At 31.2% G+C, this 18277-nt stretch overlaps 1 long non-coding RNA gene across 8 annotated transcripts; it reads right to left on the bottom strand.

Moving 5' to 3' along the window:
- Positions 1–5836: 5836 nt before the first annotated feature.
- LOC132268967 (uncharacterized) lies at positions 5837–17001 on the bottom strand. Of its 8 annotated transcripts, none has more exons than XR_009469407.1 (8): positions 16577–17001; positions 13711–13856; positions 12987–13047; positions 11132–11230; positions 8721–8800; positions 8381–8518; positions 6650–6792; positions 5837–6555 (listed from the first exon to the last, which is right to left on the bottom strand). It is a non-coding gene; the product is annotated as an uncharacterized LOC132268967 (long non-coding RNA). The 8 variants fall into 8 exon arrangements; XR_009469406.1 differs by having other exon boundaries at positions 5839–6555; positions 6659–6792; XR_009469404.1 differs by lacking the exon at positions 11132–11230 and having other exon boundaries at positions 5840–6555; positions 6659–6792; positions 16577–17000.
- Between the last annotated feature and the right edge of the window lie 1276 nt (positions 17002–18277).

Below are 18277 nucleotides of genomic sequence, written 5' to 3'. Positions count from 1 at the left end.
AATGAGTATCATTTATCAAAATCTTGTATATAGTTGCTACTCCATTGTGTAATGAAGTTGATTTTCAATTTAAAGCTCTATTTGTTTCGGCATAAAAAAAAAAAAAATCAGAAAATATTTTTATTTTTTAAGTAAAATATATTTTTTATTTGTACTTTTAATGTTTGACAAAAGTTTAGGTCGAGGTTAATGGTGAGTCTTTCTGGTAGAACGTATAAAATAACTTATCAATTTGATGAATAAATTATTTTTATAAAATTTTAATATATATATTTTTTTGTAAATATTTTACGATAATCAAACACTAAAAATATATATATATTTTTTAAAAAATATTTTATATCCAACCGAATGGAGTCTGAATGTTTGATATTGTGTTTTTGATTGGTGGGCGGATTGTCTTTTTTCACGGATTGCATCAGCGTAAAATTAGTTTTGATTTGATTTGACATTTTTCTGAGTCCAATTGTATGTATTTTTGGGACGCTTGCCAAACACCTGAAGAATTCGGGTACAATTATGTTAGCACATAGCCACATAGCACCAAGGTTATTAGCAAGTCTAGTTAGTACAGTGCTATTTTGTGAGTCTTATAAAATAAAAAACCGAGTAGTAAAGTTTCCTAAAATAAAAGTTTAGGAAACACGAATATTTACACGAAATATGAGTAGGATGATATGATAAATTAATAAATAAAAAAAAGAAAAAGAAATTAGAACACTAATAATGCGACAAAAAATAAAGGTTAGAGCTATGTTTGCTATTTTTAATTTTATATTATTTCTCTAATTAACTTATAATATACTTCAAATTGAAATAAATCTCATTCTTTAAAAAAATATATATATTATAAAATTATCTATCATGCTTTAAAGGTGTTCAAAATGCGTTCAAAGTGTTCAAAGTGCGTTTCGTGTTCCGAAAATATTCAAAACACGTGCATCCGGTGTCTTATCTATGCCTGAAAAGGATAAAATATTTAAATTTGAGGAACACGTGACACCGTGAGGTGAAGTGTGGGTTTTTTTTAAAATTAAATAAAAAATTTAAAAAGTAAGTATTTTCATGACGTGGCAAGTATCCGTTGGTTTGTAAAGTTTAGAAACCGAATTCCGTTGGTTGAAAATGTGAATGGGTAAAAAAGGAAAAAGTGTTGATAAAACATGCAAAAAAGACAGCTTTTGATTGTAAGACATGGCTACGTCTAATTGGTCATTGGTTTCCGAGCCCACTTGTACTACGATTGTTTTCGGAATCGCACTAGATTCAAGTACATCACACGCTACGATTTTTCTCCTTTTTTTTCAAAAATCATAATAATAAACTCATACATCCACATTATACTCTGATAACCATTTTTAAATATACTTTCTGGAGTTTTCTCAATCTGTCACACATATAATCATATCATACTTTCTTTTTTCTTATATATATATATATATATATATATATATATAACTTTTTTTAAAAAAGAACATTTATTTTAGTACATTCCTAAAAGAAAGAAATCTATTTTAGTTTAAACGGAGAAAGTATCATAAAAGCAGCTTTATATTGGAGGCCTGAACTAAACATTATTAGTACTATGTCGTTATTATCTTTGCACATTATCATTTTAATTCTTTCTTCTTTAAAAATTTAGAAAATGAAAAAATAAAAAGTGATGGATGTATTTCACGCGCGCTATTGTCCTTGTCACTCCTAAACAAAAAGTAATTGCAATTCCACCTGGCAACCGACTGCTTCCAAAATTCTCTCTAGACATATTTGTTACACTAAAAAAAAAATTTTAATTATGGAGTAATACTGTATATTCCTTAGTTTATATTTTTACCTAAACGCATAACGTTCTCGTTAAGATTGGACTACACTGTCTACTCGGATGGCTCATTCGGACGCAGCCACAGGCCTAACATAAGATTAGTGGGGCCAGATGTTCCCACTGAATTTTTTATATTTTAATTTTATACTTCAATTTTTTTAGAATTTATAAAAATAACTCTACTAAAATTATAATTCGTACCCACTGGATTGTTTTTTTTTTTTGCATTTTATACTTCAAACTTTTGAGAATTTATTTTATAAGATATCCCCACTAAAATTACAATTCCCCCTCATTGAAATTTATTTTTTTTGCATTTTATACTTTAAATTTTTAAAAATTTATAAAAAAAAACTATGTCAAAATTACAAAAATGGACCCACTATATAGGTTTGCCTCCACAAATTAAAAGGTCGCCCCCCCTCAAAAAATTTTATGGGTTCGTTACTACCCGGACACCTTTCGAACCGGGCGTTTGAAGTGGTACCGGATCAAAGACTGGGTTTGGCTCTGATACAAATTGTAACGGATGAGCGTTTACTCTTTACCCAAAAATTTAAGTTATTGGATAGTGCTGCTACCCATCCATTTATATTCTTTTCACTTTCTATCCGAATCCAATGTGAGTCAAATACCTCTGCTAACATTAGTCTATAAAAGAATTGTTGTTATTGATTGACAAGAGCTATCACAGCATCTAAATTGATGTAAAAATCACCACCATCTTTTCCTATGAATTCTCCTCATACAATTCAACTTGATATATATATAAATACACACACACACACACACTAAATAAACAAAGCATTTTGAAGGAAGGTTAGTTTCATCTAAAAAGATTATAATTTTAATGTCCCTTGTAAATAGGAAACACAATATGGAATTTAATGACAACTGTTGAGATTAGCTTTTCAGCCAATGAGAACAACGATTGTGCAACCCTAACACTCTTCGTATTTTATTTTTTGAATTAAAAAATTATTAGATGATCCTGAATCATTTAATACGTGATGGACTAGTTTCATCTAGACCATTGTTGAAATTTTTTTATAATATATTAATGTACTCTTGTGGTGCCATTTTCTTAATCGAAATGTCTAAATTGAATTAGTTCACTAAATATCAATGGACCATAACTATCTAATAATTTCTCAAATTCAAAACTTTAGAAAAAAATACTCGTGTTACTCGAATGATTAAATTATTCTCGTATCTAAAAGTCATATTTGAGCCTTACATCATCCCCTGCTTTCTAACATTACCCCGGATATGTAAACTTAGAAATACTATTGGTGTGATTTTCACTGCACTTGATGCTTGTCTATAGTTTTGCTTGCTAGTATATATATGCTTGACATGGTCGTAAAGTCGTATACATTTGCAACCTGACGTTACTATAATATTTAATGAAGCATTTTTTAACATATGTATAATATTTTATATTGCCAATAATATCACCCATTTATTTTTTTATATGAAAATTAAACTTTTAGGTAAAAAGTACCATTAATATTCACTTTTACATATTCAATACTTACCTTTTATAGTCATTTGTATAATGGACTTATAATATCGTGATACAATACAAATATTATAAGATTTTTTTTTTTTTTTTTTAAAGGTATATAACATGTTATTGTAGGACAAAATCCGAATTTCCAATTCAATTGTTTACACGCACCTGAGGGAGGGGTGGTAGTGGCCCACATTTTACACGACATGGTTTGGAGCTTTCCAGGTTTCAGAAGAACTTTGGCAAACATACATTGGGAGAAGCACCATAATGCTCAACTTTGTTTCTGTATTTCTTTCATGTGGAGAGTCTGAATAAGGAAAAATTATTAGATGTCCTCAATTATGTGTTTTCCAAAAATTATTATATGGTTTCGAGATTAAATCGGCAATGATAGGTTTCACTTAATGGTACATTGTGTAGATTTTATGGCTTTTTTTTTAAAATTTTTATGTGATTCTTCATTAAAGACTTCGTTACAATTAGACATTGGATTTGAATTCAAGTAATTCTAAAAAGATCAGATCTTACCTGAAATCCACGTGTGTGTGTGTGTGTATATATATGTATTTTTTTTTTTTTTTTAATCTTCTTTATATTATTATATGGGTCGAAAATGAAGATGTACCTATATGATCTGATTTTGTTTTGAATTGAGTGTGAATCTTGGCATTAAAATATGAATTTACATGAATTCGTTCAAGCAAGTACCAGTATGAGAAAAATAAATAAAAAAGAACAATTAATTTCTTTTAAGGTTATAGGGTTTGTTTTTGGCAGCAGCCAGTATTGTTTTTGCAATAGGGATATTCCAATTATAAGAATTTATTCTATTTACTAGTATTCGTTAATCCATTGTTGTCTGGATCTGATCAATTTATATTGGTTGCAAATAATATTGATCTAATACCTCTTAGTGACTTCTGTATAATGTATTATTAATCAGTGTATATATATCTTTATTGTAGTTGTCGTGCAAATAATAATAATAATAATAATAAATCAAATCAAATCAAATCATTGACAAGTATTGGGTTCACAAAATTATGATTTCTTAACAAAATTATACAATAAATAATAATTAATAAAGGACGACGTGGACAATAAAAGAATAAAGAATGCTTAGTTATATTAGAGTATCTCTAAAATATCTTTTTGTGTAAAATATATAGTATGTGTAATTTTTTTTTTATCTCTAATAGTTCGTCACTATCACATCATCAATGTGTAAAATTATTGTGTATTTTATACAATTTTTTTACACAGCTACATTAACATATTTCATTTTTCCTCCATCTTTCTCATTTCATTAACTAATTAACTACATATTAAGTTATTTTGTAAAAATTATGTGGGATTCAAAATGGTGTTGATTGATTATTATTGAAAGATATATTTTTATACAAAAAGTATAAAATAATCGCTAAAATTAAAAATAAATAATATAAAATTTTTGTATAAATTTATTATAACATATTAGATAAAATATATATATATATATATATATATATATAGATATATATATGCACACACAAAACTATTGAAGATGCTCTTTGTAAATATAAGTTGCTCCCGTTTATGTAATACAGAGTACTAATGAATGGTGGAATCTTGTAGATGGCACCTAGAGGTACCGACCAGACTTGACTGCTACAATTATGTTTAATACAGGGTACGCTTGTCCAGTCGCATCAAACCACCATTCTAGGGCACTTGTTTGATTAATATTTGGAATATTTTCCTTTTCCTTTTCCTTTTCCTTTTCAGGACTTTAAATTTATTGTTCATGGAAGATAGATAGTTGACTCTTCAAACTCATGATGAGCTGAGCTGACTCCCATTAGATACTATTAGTAGACTCGCTTTGGAGGTTTGGAAAAAGAATTCTATATATATATATATATATATATATGTATGTATATTACATTTTCTGATAGCTGAATGAGGAGAAAATATCATACGAAATTAATTTGTTTCCGGTTATTTGGGAGCTCTTTCATCACCGTCATCATATTTACATACGGTAGTTTTCTTTAAAGATGTGTTATTTTTCCCGAGTTTTTGGAAATTGAGTTAAAAATGGACTTTATCATCATCGATTCATTATACGTACTTTTTTCCTCAAATGAAAATTGGGGTCGAATTCTTTTTCTTCATTATGTTTCATCATCGTCCATCATTAATCTGACATGATATAGGATTGTTCTTTAAAAATGTGTTAATTTCCCAGAGTTTTTGAATGGGCCCAGTAATTTCAAATGAAAAAAGTAAGGTGAGATGGCACGTGGTTGGACGATGGTGAGCTCTATCTCAACTTAAGTCTCATAACCTAATGAAAACACGACAAAGAACCAAACATTTGACTATTTTCTACAGTGCAGTGGAGGATAAGTTACTACTTTTAGAATTAAAACTGTACTTGCATGTGTTTTAAGGTAACAATCTTCACATCGACGTACAGAGAGACACGAAATCAAAGTGGGTTGCCTTTTAGTTTTGATTCCAGTTTTTGGCAACATGCACAATCCACCTTGAAACACACACTAGCCCATCCTCCCTAAATTAACGAAAAAAAAAAGACATCCGATAATGTTATACAACTGCGATTATAAAATGTTTACTGTAAATTTTTATTTTTTTGTATTTATATATATAAAATTTTAAAATCCTCAACACAAAAATTATAAAAAAAAATTCCTCCAAATAAATAAATTTTTAGATCCGTCCCTACTCTTGTCATTTATTCAAGAACTATTGTTGATGTTGACGAGGTGGGAGAGATCACTTACAGTTTGGTTCCCACAGTTGATGAAGTGGGTCACATAAAATAAATTGCATGTATAATAGTACTCATTCTATAATTGGGTGTGGCTCACAATTATGGGATAGACGAGTACCGACTTTTGTTTTGGCTTAATTTGTTTACGCATCAAATTGGGAAACGACAAACTTTATATAATAATTCAAGAAACATCTTAAACTTGTGTGGACGTGGTGGGCTGACACCTCCCTCGACCTCCACGTGTCAGCCTAGCATTTTGGAATTTGAGTGTTGGTATGACATCAGCCTCGAGAGACCCAAGGACAGAGCACGCACCTCTGAAGCAAGCTGTACTGGTTTGCTTACGCACGCGGGCAACATCTGACATGGCAGTGATGGATTTTACTTATTGCACGTGATGTCATTGCCATCATCACATTACTTTGTTGGAATTTACAACTGTGGCAACCGGGAGAAGAAAAACTTTTAATGAAAAATAAAACATTAATTTCCAAGGTTAATTTACACTAAACTCAGCCTAAACAAAACTCACATTTCTTACCAAAATACTTGAACTAAGAATTGGAATCGTGTAGGGATAACTTGTATCTCTTCCTGTATCGCTACTACCACAATGTCATAAAATAACCATGCAAAAGAGCAGAGAAGGCGAACCGCAATGGAGGATTGAAGTTCCTGAATTAGAAGAGTTTGTCCAAATTCATTAAATTTACTTATGAAAACAATCATCTGATTAAAGCTTGAAAGCAAATGAGTGAAAACTAGCTTATACTATCATAAATTCTTCCGGCAACTACTGACAAGAGGGGTTGTTGGTCCATAAATTAAAATTGGGTGCAAAACCATGGGCAATAGTGCGTGTATCAGAACATTACCAGTAACAGAGCAGAGAAAGCTACTTCAGTGATAAAAGGTCTAAAAGAAATGTTGGCGCTGTATGTTAAAAAATGGACTAAATTAAATGTTGGGTTTAAGAAAGCATTTAGTGAAGTGTGCAGTGGGATCAAATTAAGCATTATATATATACACACACATACAGGTGATGTCACGTGCTTTAGCTTTGTTCAACAAGTTGTCAGGAATAGGATTGAGACAGTTGATGTCACGCACGAGTTCAAGTGTGACCCTACCTGACTGACTTCTATGAGAGCAGGTCTTATCGCCAGGTTGTAGAGTAAACCGTCAAATAAGTGACCATTAATCGCCACATTTCTTCTGCTGCTGCTACCACCCAAACTTCAGTTTGCTTCTTTAGTCAACCCTCCTCCTCCTCGTGTTCTTCCATGTCTCTCTTAATTAACTCAGCTACTATTTTTTTTTTTTTTTTTTTTGACTCAGCTATTGACAGAGGTCACCTATCAATTACTTCACCCTATCCTAAAAACATACTCATACAAGGGCTCAATAGATGGGATAGGGAAATATAACATCTTGGTCCTCTTGGATGATTTTACCCTAGATTTGTTTAAAACTCATTACTTACTGCATTTACAATGATTACTAAAATTGGAATTGAAACATGATAACTCAAGCTTCAAACAAGTGTTTCTCAAAATTAAATATTTTTATGCTCTAATTTCTTGGCTTTGCCCTCTGGAACACCATGCAAAGTGCTCCTTCTAAATGGGTTGAGTAAATCTCCAGTTTTCTCTTGCAGGTGTGACCTCAAAGAATTGTTTGCACTAAGGGAAAGTCGAACCTTAAACCTCATGTTTCATGAGGTACCAGACTCAAGTGACTTACCACTAAGGCCAACCCTTGAGTTTTTTTATGCTCTAGGTGGTAGAAAAAGAATTTGCTTAGCCTCAACAATCATCTAAAAAGAAATCACAATGTTTCATCTTGACTAAGCACGTTGTGTTTTTAAATGGGTTCTGAATACCCCTATTCTGCAACTATGGTAACAATAATGTATATGCATGAACATTCCACACAGATCCTCTTGCAAAACTAAGAAGCAAGAGATGCTGGCAATGATGTAGTTAAAAAAAAAAAAAATTTGAGTTGTCAAAATCATTGAATGTGGAAAATTCCTTTTCTTATAGTTTCCCTTCCAAAAAAAATTATACATCTGTTTCTGGATGCAATTTTCTTGAACGGAAGATTAATTCTTGTGCACATTATCAAATATTAGTTTGATCACTTCTTAGTTAACGACAGACTATAACAGAAGTCAACATATCAAAATAACATGGCAACCACTCATATTTCAATAGAAAATCTATGAGAGACTCTAGAGAGACATTAAAAAGTTTGGAATTACCTCAATTTTAGCAAGTTAAAAGAGAGAAAGACCACAAGAATCTCCAAAGATCAGTAGAAATTAATTAGCAATCTACAGCAACTGATTTTCAATCCCTCATCATGCAAAGTTGGGTCTCTTCTCACATTATGCATAACCCTAAGAGGTTGACAAAGAAGCAAAAGGGGCAATTATATCACTCACATAGGTGTCCACATGCAAAATATTTGATTACATATTAAAAGGTGAAACGAAGTCAAGTGTCAAAGTTCAACCCTTGAAAAAACAAGGTGAGTTGCTTCAAAAACAATCAAATATAACCATGTGAACTTAAAGGTGTCACGCATGAAGAACAACATACATTCTTGACATCATTGTCCGCAGTGATGTGCTTATGCAAGCAAGTAGCTGCATCGTCGAGTCTCATTCAGGATGTCAAAACTGCAATAAAGTGGTTAACATTTTTTGGTACGTAAGAGAGTGGGTAACATGAGCACAAAAAAAAGGGAGAAAAGGAAAAAGGAAGAAGCAAAACAATAAACCAGAACAATCACTTGATTTGTAAACGTGCATGAAACACTTCTTGAGTTAGCTAACCAAAATCAAATCGAGTTTAGGAGACAGCTAAAACGTAAAAAGACCATACACTACAGAAAATAAACCTCAAACAACTTCAGCACAGGTATTAATCATGAGAGTCAGACACCAAAAACCAATATAACTAATAGAGTGGGTAACATGAGCACAAAAAGAAGAGAGAAAAGGAAAAAGGAAGCAGCAAAACAATAAACCAGAACAATCACTTGATTTGTAAACGTTCATGGAACACTTCTTGAGTTAGCTGACCAAAATCAAATCGAGTTTAGGAGACAGATAAAACGTAAAAAGACCATAAACTACAGAAAATAAACCTGCACAGGTATTAACCATGACAGTCAGACACCAAAAACCAATATAACTTTAAAAAAAATATTGGTCTAGCAAGGTGACCAATTTTCTGTAACTTGAAGCTCATCATATTTAAGGAGAAAATTTGATGAGAAATGCTTCCAATGCATCTGCAGAAATTAAGAAAGCTCAAGGAAATGACAGGCACAGGCTTGATTAATTTCTGATTAAATTCTGATATTAGTTTAGGAATAACATAAACCTCTATATCAACTGAGATAAGGGATAATATGCAACCTTATAGAGTCATTTAAAAAGAGAGAAGAAAAAAAAAAAAAGGAATTTAAGATGAATCATATTGAAACAAACTAGAACTGTTAATTGACACCAGTCCTGAACCAATAATGAAAAATATAATAACATAAAATAGAAGAAATTAAAAGAAATGAAAAGGAAGTCATTATTTGTACCAGATGATTAATATTCAAAACATTTTGAATCACATGCATCAATCCCAAAAAATTATGAAAACTCAAGAACATAACACCAATAGAATGAGAAAAATTAAATGACAACATCATAATAGATGATTAATAATGGAACAAACTACAATAACTTAGTATGACTCCTGAAACAAGCAGCATAAACAATTCAAGAACCAAATAAAACAAAGGATGCAACAAATTAAAGATAAAATAGCTAAATATATTTAATATGATCCTTCAAATTGCTAATCCATGGACCAGATGTTTGTTTCAAATTTTTAGACACTCCCCACGTCATAGTTCATGCTGATATGTTAAACACTTGCATTCAGCACCACAAAATGCATGCAAGTAGCTCCATCACATCATAAAGTCAGTAATGCAATAAAGTGGGTAACTTGAGTAGCACAAGAAGAGGAGAAATTATTCATTGCAACCGTTGCAACAATGACGTGGTGCAACAGACGGCTACAAACACTCCACCAAAGCACATATATCAGCTTTTTTATTCTATTGTAGGTCCACTTTACTTTGGTGATGTGTTTGTAGCCGTTAGTTGCACCACATCATCGTTGCAATAGCTGCAATGAATAATTTCTCCAAGAAGAGGGGGGAGGAGGGAATATTCACTTGCTTTGCAATTTATGCATGGATAATTTCTTCAATAACTTGGCCAACACCAAATCAAGGGTAGTAACTGGTTAACACTAAAGTGAGAAATGTAAATTGTAGTTATTAAAATCAGTCCTTAAAAAAAATTGAAAAATAAAAAGAACACAAAATCGAAGAAATTAAAAGAAAATAGTTACTAATGATTAATATTTGAACTGAGAGTGAATCACTTGCATCAATCTTTAAACGGTAATTAAAAATTCAAGAACAGAACGTGATGAGAATAAAACAAAAGAAGTAGCAAAATCATACCAGAAATAATTAGTATTGTAAGAAGATACAATAATTAGTATAAATCTATAAAAAAATAAAAATAATAAAAAAAAAGTCGAGAACCAATAGTAAAAAAGATATAATAAACGAAATACATGTAGTCATAAATTATTAACATTAAAAAAATCGTAGGGGCTGCTTGGTTCAATTTTCTGTTTTGTAAGAACCGAAAATCAGAAAACTGTACGAAAAATTGCTTGGTTGACAGTTTCTGAGAACTGTTTTCTAAAACTCAGTTCAAAAGAGATCTGTTTTCAGAGAACTGTCTGTTAAAGTTCTCTGAAAACAGTTTTCTATTTTCTGAGTGACAAACCAAGTAGACCCATAGTAATCGACATTGAAGTTAATACAAGCATAAAAATATAAGGACAAAACATCGGATGACAAAAGAAAGTTCAGAAACACAGTTGAAACCTAATAGGCGCAAAAAAAAAAAAAAAAATTGACAATATACATGAAAATTTCACCATCCTCTCTGAGATCTTCATCTTGCTGTACTAATATTTCTCAAGAAATCCTCCAATCGGCTCTTGATTATGCACATCACACAATCCTGAAATGGAGACAGACACAGTCGGAATTCAAAACATAGTTAAGACGCTTTAGCTATGCACTTTGGTGGATGAATACATGTCCTCTCTAGGATATTCCTCATTTAAGAGTTGTTGAAAGTAATTTTGCCACCTATACAATATGTCATCATCCTTAACTAATATTTTTTTATTTGCGTCCTTAATATAACTAACTTGATCCATATCTCTAGTCAATTTATCTTAAATTTTTGCAAATTTATAAATATAACTCATCTAAGGAATTTTGCTTGGCTTTAGCTACCTTCCTCTTAGCCACATTTTTTAGTTTACTGTATCTCTCTACTTCTTCTAGATTCTTGCTTTTTTGCCATTCCTTAAAACAACTTCTTTTTGTTGTATTACATTTTGTATTTCATTATTCCGCCACAATGTTTCTTTTTTAATAAATTTCTTTCCACTCGTCTTTTCCCAACGTCTCTTTCGCCACACTCGTAATACAATCCGGCAAATTTGACCATACATTTATTTAAATGGCACCAAAAAGTAAGTGGATAACATTAGCACCAAAAAGAAAAAAAGAAAAAAAGAACAAAGAGAGACAGAAACAATAAACCATAACATTGACTTGATATGTAAATAGTGCATGAATCACTTATTCAATTAGTTAACCAACATCAAATCCAGCTTAGTATATGGTTAACACTTAAAAACCATAAGCTACAGAAATTATAACTAAAGCAACTTTAACATGTTTAATAAACATGAGAATCATACACAGATTCAACAGAATATCCAGTAATAAATTAATAATAAATAACTTTCTCATGGAATGTTCTCTGTATTAAATCTTCGAAAAGCAGTATAACTAATCTAACTATCTTGGTCTGACATAATAATTATTTCTGCAACTTGGAAAGTTTATAATAATCAAGGAGAAAATTTTAGAAGAAACGCAGCAGTTCTGCAATGGATCTGCCAAAAGAATGCATGGCAAAAGAAAACAAATAATATGCAGGGGCATCAATACTGATAAACTTCTGAGATCAGTTTAACATTTTGATAAACTTCTCATCAACTGAGACAGGGAACAATAAAACACACCCCAATCCTGAAACAATATAATTAATTTACCCCAAACCTGAAATAAGAAAATAAGATTTGAAGAAAATTTAATCACAACTAGAAGATTTGAAGGCAAAATACGAAAAGAAGATAACAACATTAAAAAATAATAATAATAAACTACAGATTAGTCATAATTGGAAGAAACTAGAATCGTTAATTTACACCAATTAACAATATTCATAAATGTAAGAAGACAAAATAAAAGAAGGTATAATAAATAAAGAAAATTAGTAAAAATGATTAATTTTCAAACAAACTAAAATCATTTAGCATTGATCTTGAAACAAGCACAAATAAGTAGAGATCCAAATGTAAAAACATGTAATAAACAAAAATAAATTGTTAATAGACTATTAAAATTAGATGAAAGTATAGCAATTAATATCGAATCATCGATGTTGACAAAAGACAAAAAGATACAAGGACAAAACAAAATAACACAAGAAATAGTAATTAATTAATACCAATGTTGACAAAATAATAAAAGATACAAGGACAAAACACAAATAACAAAAGGAAATTAAAACACATACTTAAATGCCTAATAAGCGCAGATATTGAAGAAAGCAAGAACAGAGCCAAAAATATAAAACAACATGAATGTTACTTATAGATGAAGTACTTTGTCATCCTTTCTAATTTTGTTCTTACAGTAGAAGCATTTCTCAAGAAATCCTCCAATCAGCTTCTCGTAACTCACATCAACACAATCCTGAAACAGAGTAAGAAACGAAAAACAATGTTAAGCCGAATTTGCTCTGCAATTCATTTATTTTTTAAGTTAACTATTTGCTCTGTACTTTGGTCACTTAGAACTTAACTATTTGCTCTGTACTTTGGTCACTTAGAACCAACCCATTTGATGGATGAATGCATTTTATTCAATTCACTATTTGGTGTTTGGGGTGGGGGGAGGAAGACATAATAAATCGAACTAAAACCAAATTCTAAAAACAATCAAAATGACATTATATTGAAATAAGGGGTCCTAAAAACTACTCCCTCCTTCTCATATCAATAGTCCATCTTTCCATTTTTAACTGTCCCACAATAGTTGTCCTATTTCAAAAATCAATATACTATATTTTCTAACCTTCCCAATTTAACCTTACTCCATTGAAAGGATAAAGTCCAAACTAATATCACCATGGACCCCACCAATTCAAAACAGAGGGTAAATTTGGAAATCCATTCATACCAATGCAATAATACTAAACCAACAACCTTTCTAATTTTTGAAGGATACAGCATTCACACAAAATTGATAAAGCTTACACGAAGTTATTAAAAAAAAAAAAAAAAAAGAAGAAGAAGAAGAAGATAAAGCTTACACAGTTGTTAACCAAGAAAATATAAAGTAAATCAAGTCACTTACAACCCAAAACCAACCAGTGACAAGTGACTGGAGCATTGGCTCCTACAGTCGATTACAGTTCTTTTTTCATTGTGGTGTACGCCACAGCTTCTTTTGAAGCATATACCCAATTCGGCAAGTCCCTCGACCCACTCCTGTTATAGATTCTACACACACATATATATGTCACATGTAAAGTATTTGATATAGAATGCGCAAAGTATCGACAAGTATATATATCATTAGCTTTTCAGACCAGTGTGTCAATAAGATGTACTTAGGACTAATTCGCAAAAAGACTTGAGGTGGTGAGAAAACAACTTATGCATCTTTGTCATCTGGGGCTCGCTTATTTGCAGGACAACTCAACCGAAATATATGAGGTTTTGACGACATCTTTAGGTTATGACCTTCATACCAACTATCGCAGACATATAGGACGCCAATAGTTTTAGTTTTCAGTCGGTAAACAAATGCTGATAGATATTCCAGAAAGCAGAAACAATAACACAATGTCAAAATCAATCAAGTGCTTATAAAGCACATAGATTAGCTAGTAATTAATTCCGTACAGCTCTTATATATAATAATCAAAGCGCTATTCAAATTTTCACACAATGCATCCATATGCACAACATTAGATTACCTATTGAAAGCTGAAACAAAGTTGAGGGTCAAGTTTAATCCTTCAAAAATATGACACTTATTTTCTTCAAAAAACAAACAAGTGCAACTGTATAAACCAACAGATGTCATCCATGAAAACCTAAACATAAGCAGCAGCCATTCTATGCAGAAAGGCAATCCAATCTAAAATATCTGACAGCTATGCACCACCACATAAATGAACTAGCTAAATATGAGACACAGAAACCGTATACTATTCCAACTAAAACCCTGACACTCACTGGCAGATCCAAGGGGGGGCTTGGGTGTGCTCAAGGCCACCCCAAAAAAAAAAAAAAAAAAATTTTTACTATACCTAATTTTAGCACAGCCCCCCAAAAAAAAAAAATTATTACTAGTATTAGCCCACCCAAAGAAATATTAGCCTACCCCATTAACAATTCCTGGATCCACCCTTGCTGACACTTCACATTGCTAATCCCTTGGCATAGAATCAGCATTTCTTTTGTTTTCTCCTCCTCATTTGCCATGCTGATATGTTCATCATGGCATTCAGCAGTACAAAATGCATGCAGTAGTAGCTGACTCGCATCATAAAGTTTCAGGTTCGGAATGTAAGAATCACGATATCATTTTTAATATTAGCACCAAAGGAAAAAGAGAAAAAGAAAAAGGATAGACACAAAACAATAAACCAGAACATCTGCTGAATTTGCAAATCATGCATGAATTGTTCCTTCAATTAGCTGACCAATATCAAATCAAGGTTAGTACATGGTTTAACAATCAAAAGCATATACTACACAAATCACAATGGAAACAACTTTAACAAAGGTATTATACAGGGTCAACAGAAAATCCAGTGATTAATTATTATCTCCAACACGCAATTTCCTTTATGAATAAAGTCGCCTAAATTAGTATAACTAGTCAAACAATCTTGGCCTAGACAACATGATTATTATTTCTTTAACTTTATCAAACTTTTTATATTTAAGAAGTAAATTGTAGAAAAAAAAAATGATAAAGTTGCCCAATGGATCTTCAGAAATTTTGCATTGCCAAGGTACACAACTGATTTGCAGAGGCATCAGGTTTTTTTTTTTTTTTTTTTTTTAAGTAAAAGTTTATTAGAAAAGCCTTCAAAAGGGGAACGCGTCCCTAATACACAAATCGAAAACTGAACCTAAGGACCAATAGAGTCCAATAGATCAACTAAGTCATCAATTGAGGAGCAAGCGCTTCCTCTTACATAACAGAAAAAAGAAAGAATGGAGAATATGGATTTTTAAATTTGCCAAAGATGATTCCTTTTCTTCAAAATTTCTGCTATTTCTCTCTCTCCATATACACCACCAAACCCAGTGTGGAACTATCCTCCAATAGTCATGAGCATGACCTTTCACTGGGCATCTTCTCCATGCGTAAATCAGTTCTATGGAGGACTGAGGCATCAGTTATGATCAATTGCAAAATAAATTCCAATATCAGTATGACAATGATATAATCCTCTCATCAACTAAGGCAGGGGACAGCACACGACACACCCCACACAGTGTTATCCAATCACAGATAGCAGATTTGCAAACAAAATAAGAAAATAAATTAAATTAAATTAAATTAAAAAGAAAAAGAAGAAGAAGAAGAAGAAGAAGAAATATAATCATTGCAGAAGAGTGATATACAATAAAAAATAGAACCAGTAATTAACGTTAGGGTCCTAAATTTAACAACAAAAATAGAAAAGAAAAAAGTTAAGTAAAAGAATATCGTTATCATATAACGATGAGATGATTAATATACTAGAAACAGTAATTGACATGAGAGGCCTGATGATACTGAAAAATATAAAAACATTGAAAAAAGATAGTAAAAAAAAAAATACAAGGAAATTGATAAGCGTAAAACTTAATTAATATTTGTTACAGGTTATTAATTACTTGAATCAATCTTGAAAATTTAATGAAGAACCCAACAGAACATCAAATAAATAAAGAAAATGGTATAACAAAATCATAACAGATGATTGATATTGGAATAATCTACGATCACTTAGTATTACTCTTGAATCCTCAATCGTGATTAGAAGATGATTAATATTGGAAGCAAATTGGGAGAAGACTACAGCAGTAACATTTCGAAATAGATCCTCCGATCAAACTTCTCATCAATAGCATCACAAAAATGATGAAACGACAAAATCAGAATTCAAGAAATAAAGAGAGCAAAATAATAATAATAATAAAGAACCAAGTATTACCTATAAATGAAGAGCTGATCATCTTTTCTTGAAGTCGTCAACAAATCCTCCAATCAAGATTCTCAAGAAATCCCTCCATCGGCTCTTCGCAACGTAATCCTGAACCGGAGTTGACACCGTCAGAATCATCGGTCGCGATTCATCTTCTTCTTCTTGAAATCCTCAAAAAAATCCTCCAATCAAGATTCTCAAGAAATTCCTCTATCGTCTATTCAACGTACTCGGAGTTCAGTATGCGCGTGTGATTGAGAGAGACAGAGAGAAAAGAGTTTCTGCGAAAACCAAATGAAATTTGTGCAAGTATGTGTGTTTAAGAGAGAGAGGGCCGATGGGGAGTGAGAGCCAGTCTGTGTTAGTGACAGATTTTCGTGCCCGTTTGTGTTGGAGGGTGAGTGAGAGAGAGAGTCCGAAAACGGAATGAAGTAGCGTAAAAACGTATAGGCTGTTATGGCCCCACCGACTTGATTTTGTTTTTAATATTTTTAAATGCATATAGGCTGTTATGCTTACCAAACGTGTATAATACGATTTGATTTTGTTTTTAATATTTTTAAATGCATTATCATCCTTATCTTTCTCCCACGTGAATAATTTTTATGCATAAATTTCCTAAGTCAGTTTATTAAATTATTCAATATTTGTCCTTAATACCTCAGCGTTGTAGGAAAACAAATCTTACCAATTACAAAGACGCCTCGAAAGTTTAAAAATAGATAAAAATACTCATTTATATGAAAAATTGATCAAATTATCTTTTAACCATTTATGAAACTTTTTTAACTTTACAATTTAATAAATTGAACCAATCTATCCTCATGAATAATTTATACATAAAATAAAAAATAAAAAAAACTTTATATTGTTCACTTTTTTTTGTTATTTATTTTATAAATGTCCCAACTTCTTATAAATGTAGACGTCCAAAATGATTTTTTAATTTAATACATATATTTCAAATAAATTATATTTTGTTATTACTTCTTTTTTTTTTTTTTAAATTAAGATGTTTAATTGTTTCATCTAAAAAATTAAACCAATCTCTTTTCCTTAAAAATAAAAAATATGATACTAGTATAACTTTGTACATCTTAAATTATATATCAAATATTATGCATTTCCCAATATAAAAGAAAATAGTTACCATTATAACTTTATACATGCCTTTTTTTTTTCTTTTTTTTTTTCCCTTTGTTTTATTATTTTTTGGGCAAACTACAATGACCTCCCCTGAGGTTTGGACTAATTACAACTAAACATGAGGTTTGTTATTTTGTTACAATGTGACTCCCTGAAGTTTTTTCCATTTTACAATGACCTCCCCTTCGTACAAAAAATAATATTTTTTATCAAAAAATTAGTTTGAAGTGACTAAAATGCCCATCAACAACGTAAAAAGACTCTATTACCCTTGTAATGTAAACAAATGACAACAAAATTCATGTTAAGTGGACCAAACTACCCTTAAACCATTGTCTCTCTCTCTGTTAGAACCCACCTCCACTTCTTCACTGCCACTATCACTTCTGCTAAATTCATATGCAACACCCAAATCAAAAAATGTGTTTTGTGTGCAAAATTCACACACACACACACACACACATATATAATAGATATATGGTTACAAATTCATACATTATATATATATATATATATATATATATATATATAGATCAGACCAGTCCGATCCGAACCAGTCACGGC

Source organism: Cornus florida, unplaced genomic scaffold, assembly GCF_030987335.1.
Source record: "Cornus florida cultivar Cherokee Brave unplaced genomic scaffold, ASM3098733v1 CherokeeBrave_3.0.0_Hap2_Chr08, whole genome shotgun sequence".
NCBI classification, from domain to species: Eukaryota; Viridiplantae; Streptophyta; class Magnoliopsida; order Cornales; family Cornaceae; genus Cornus; species Cornus florida.
Note: the sequence above shows the minus strand (reverse complement) of the source record. Positions and strands in the feature narration are given on the sequence as shown.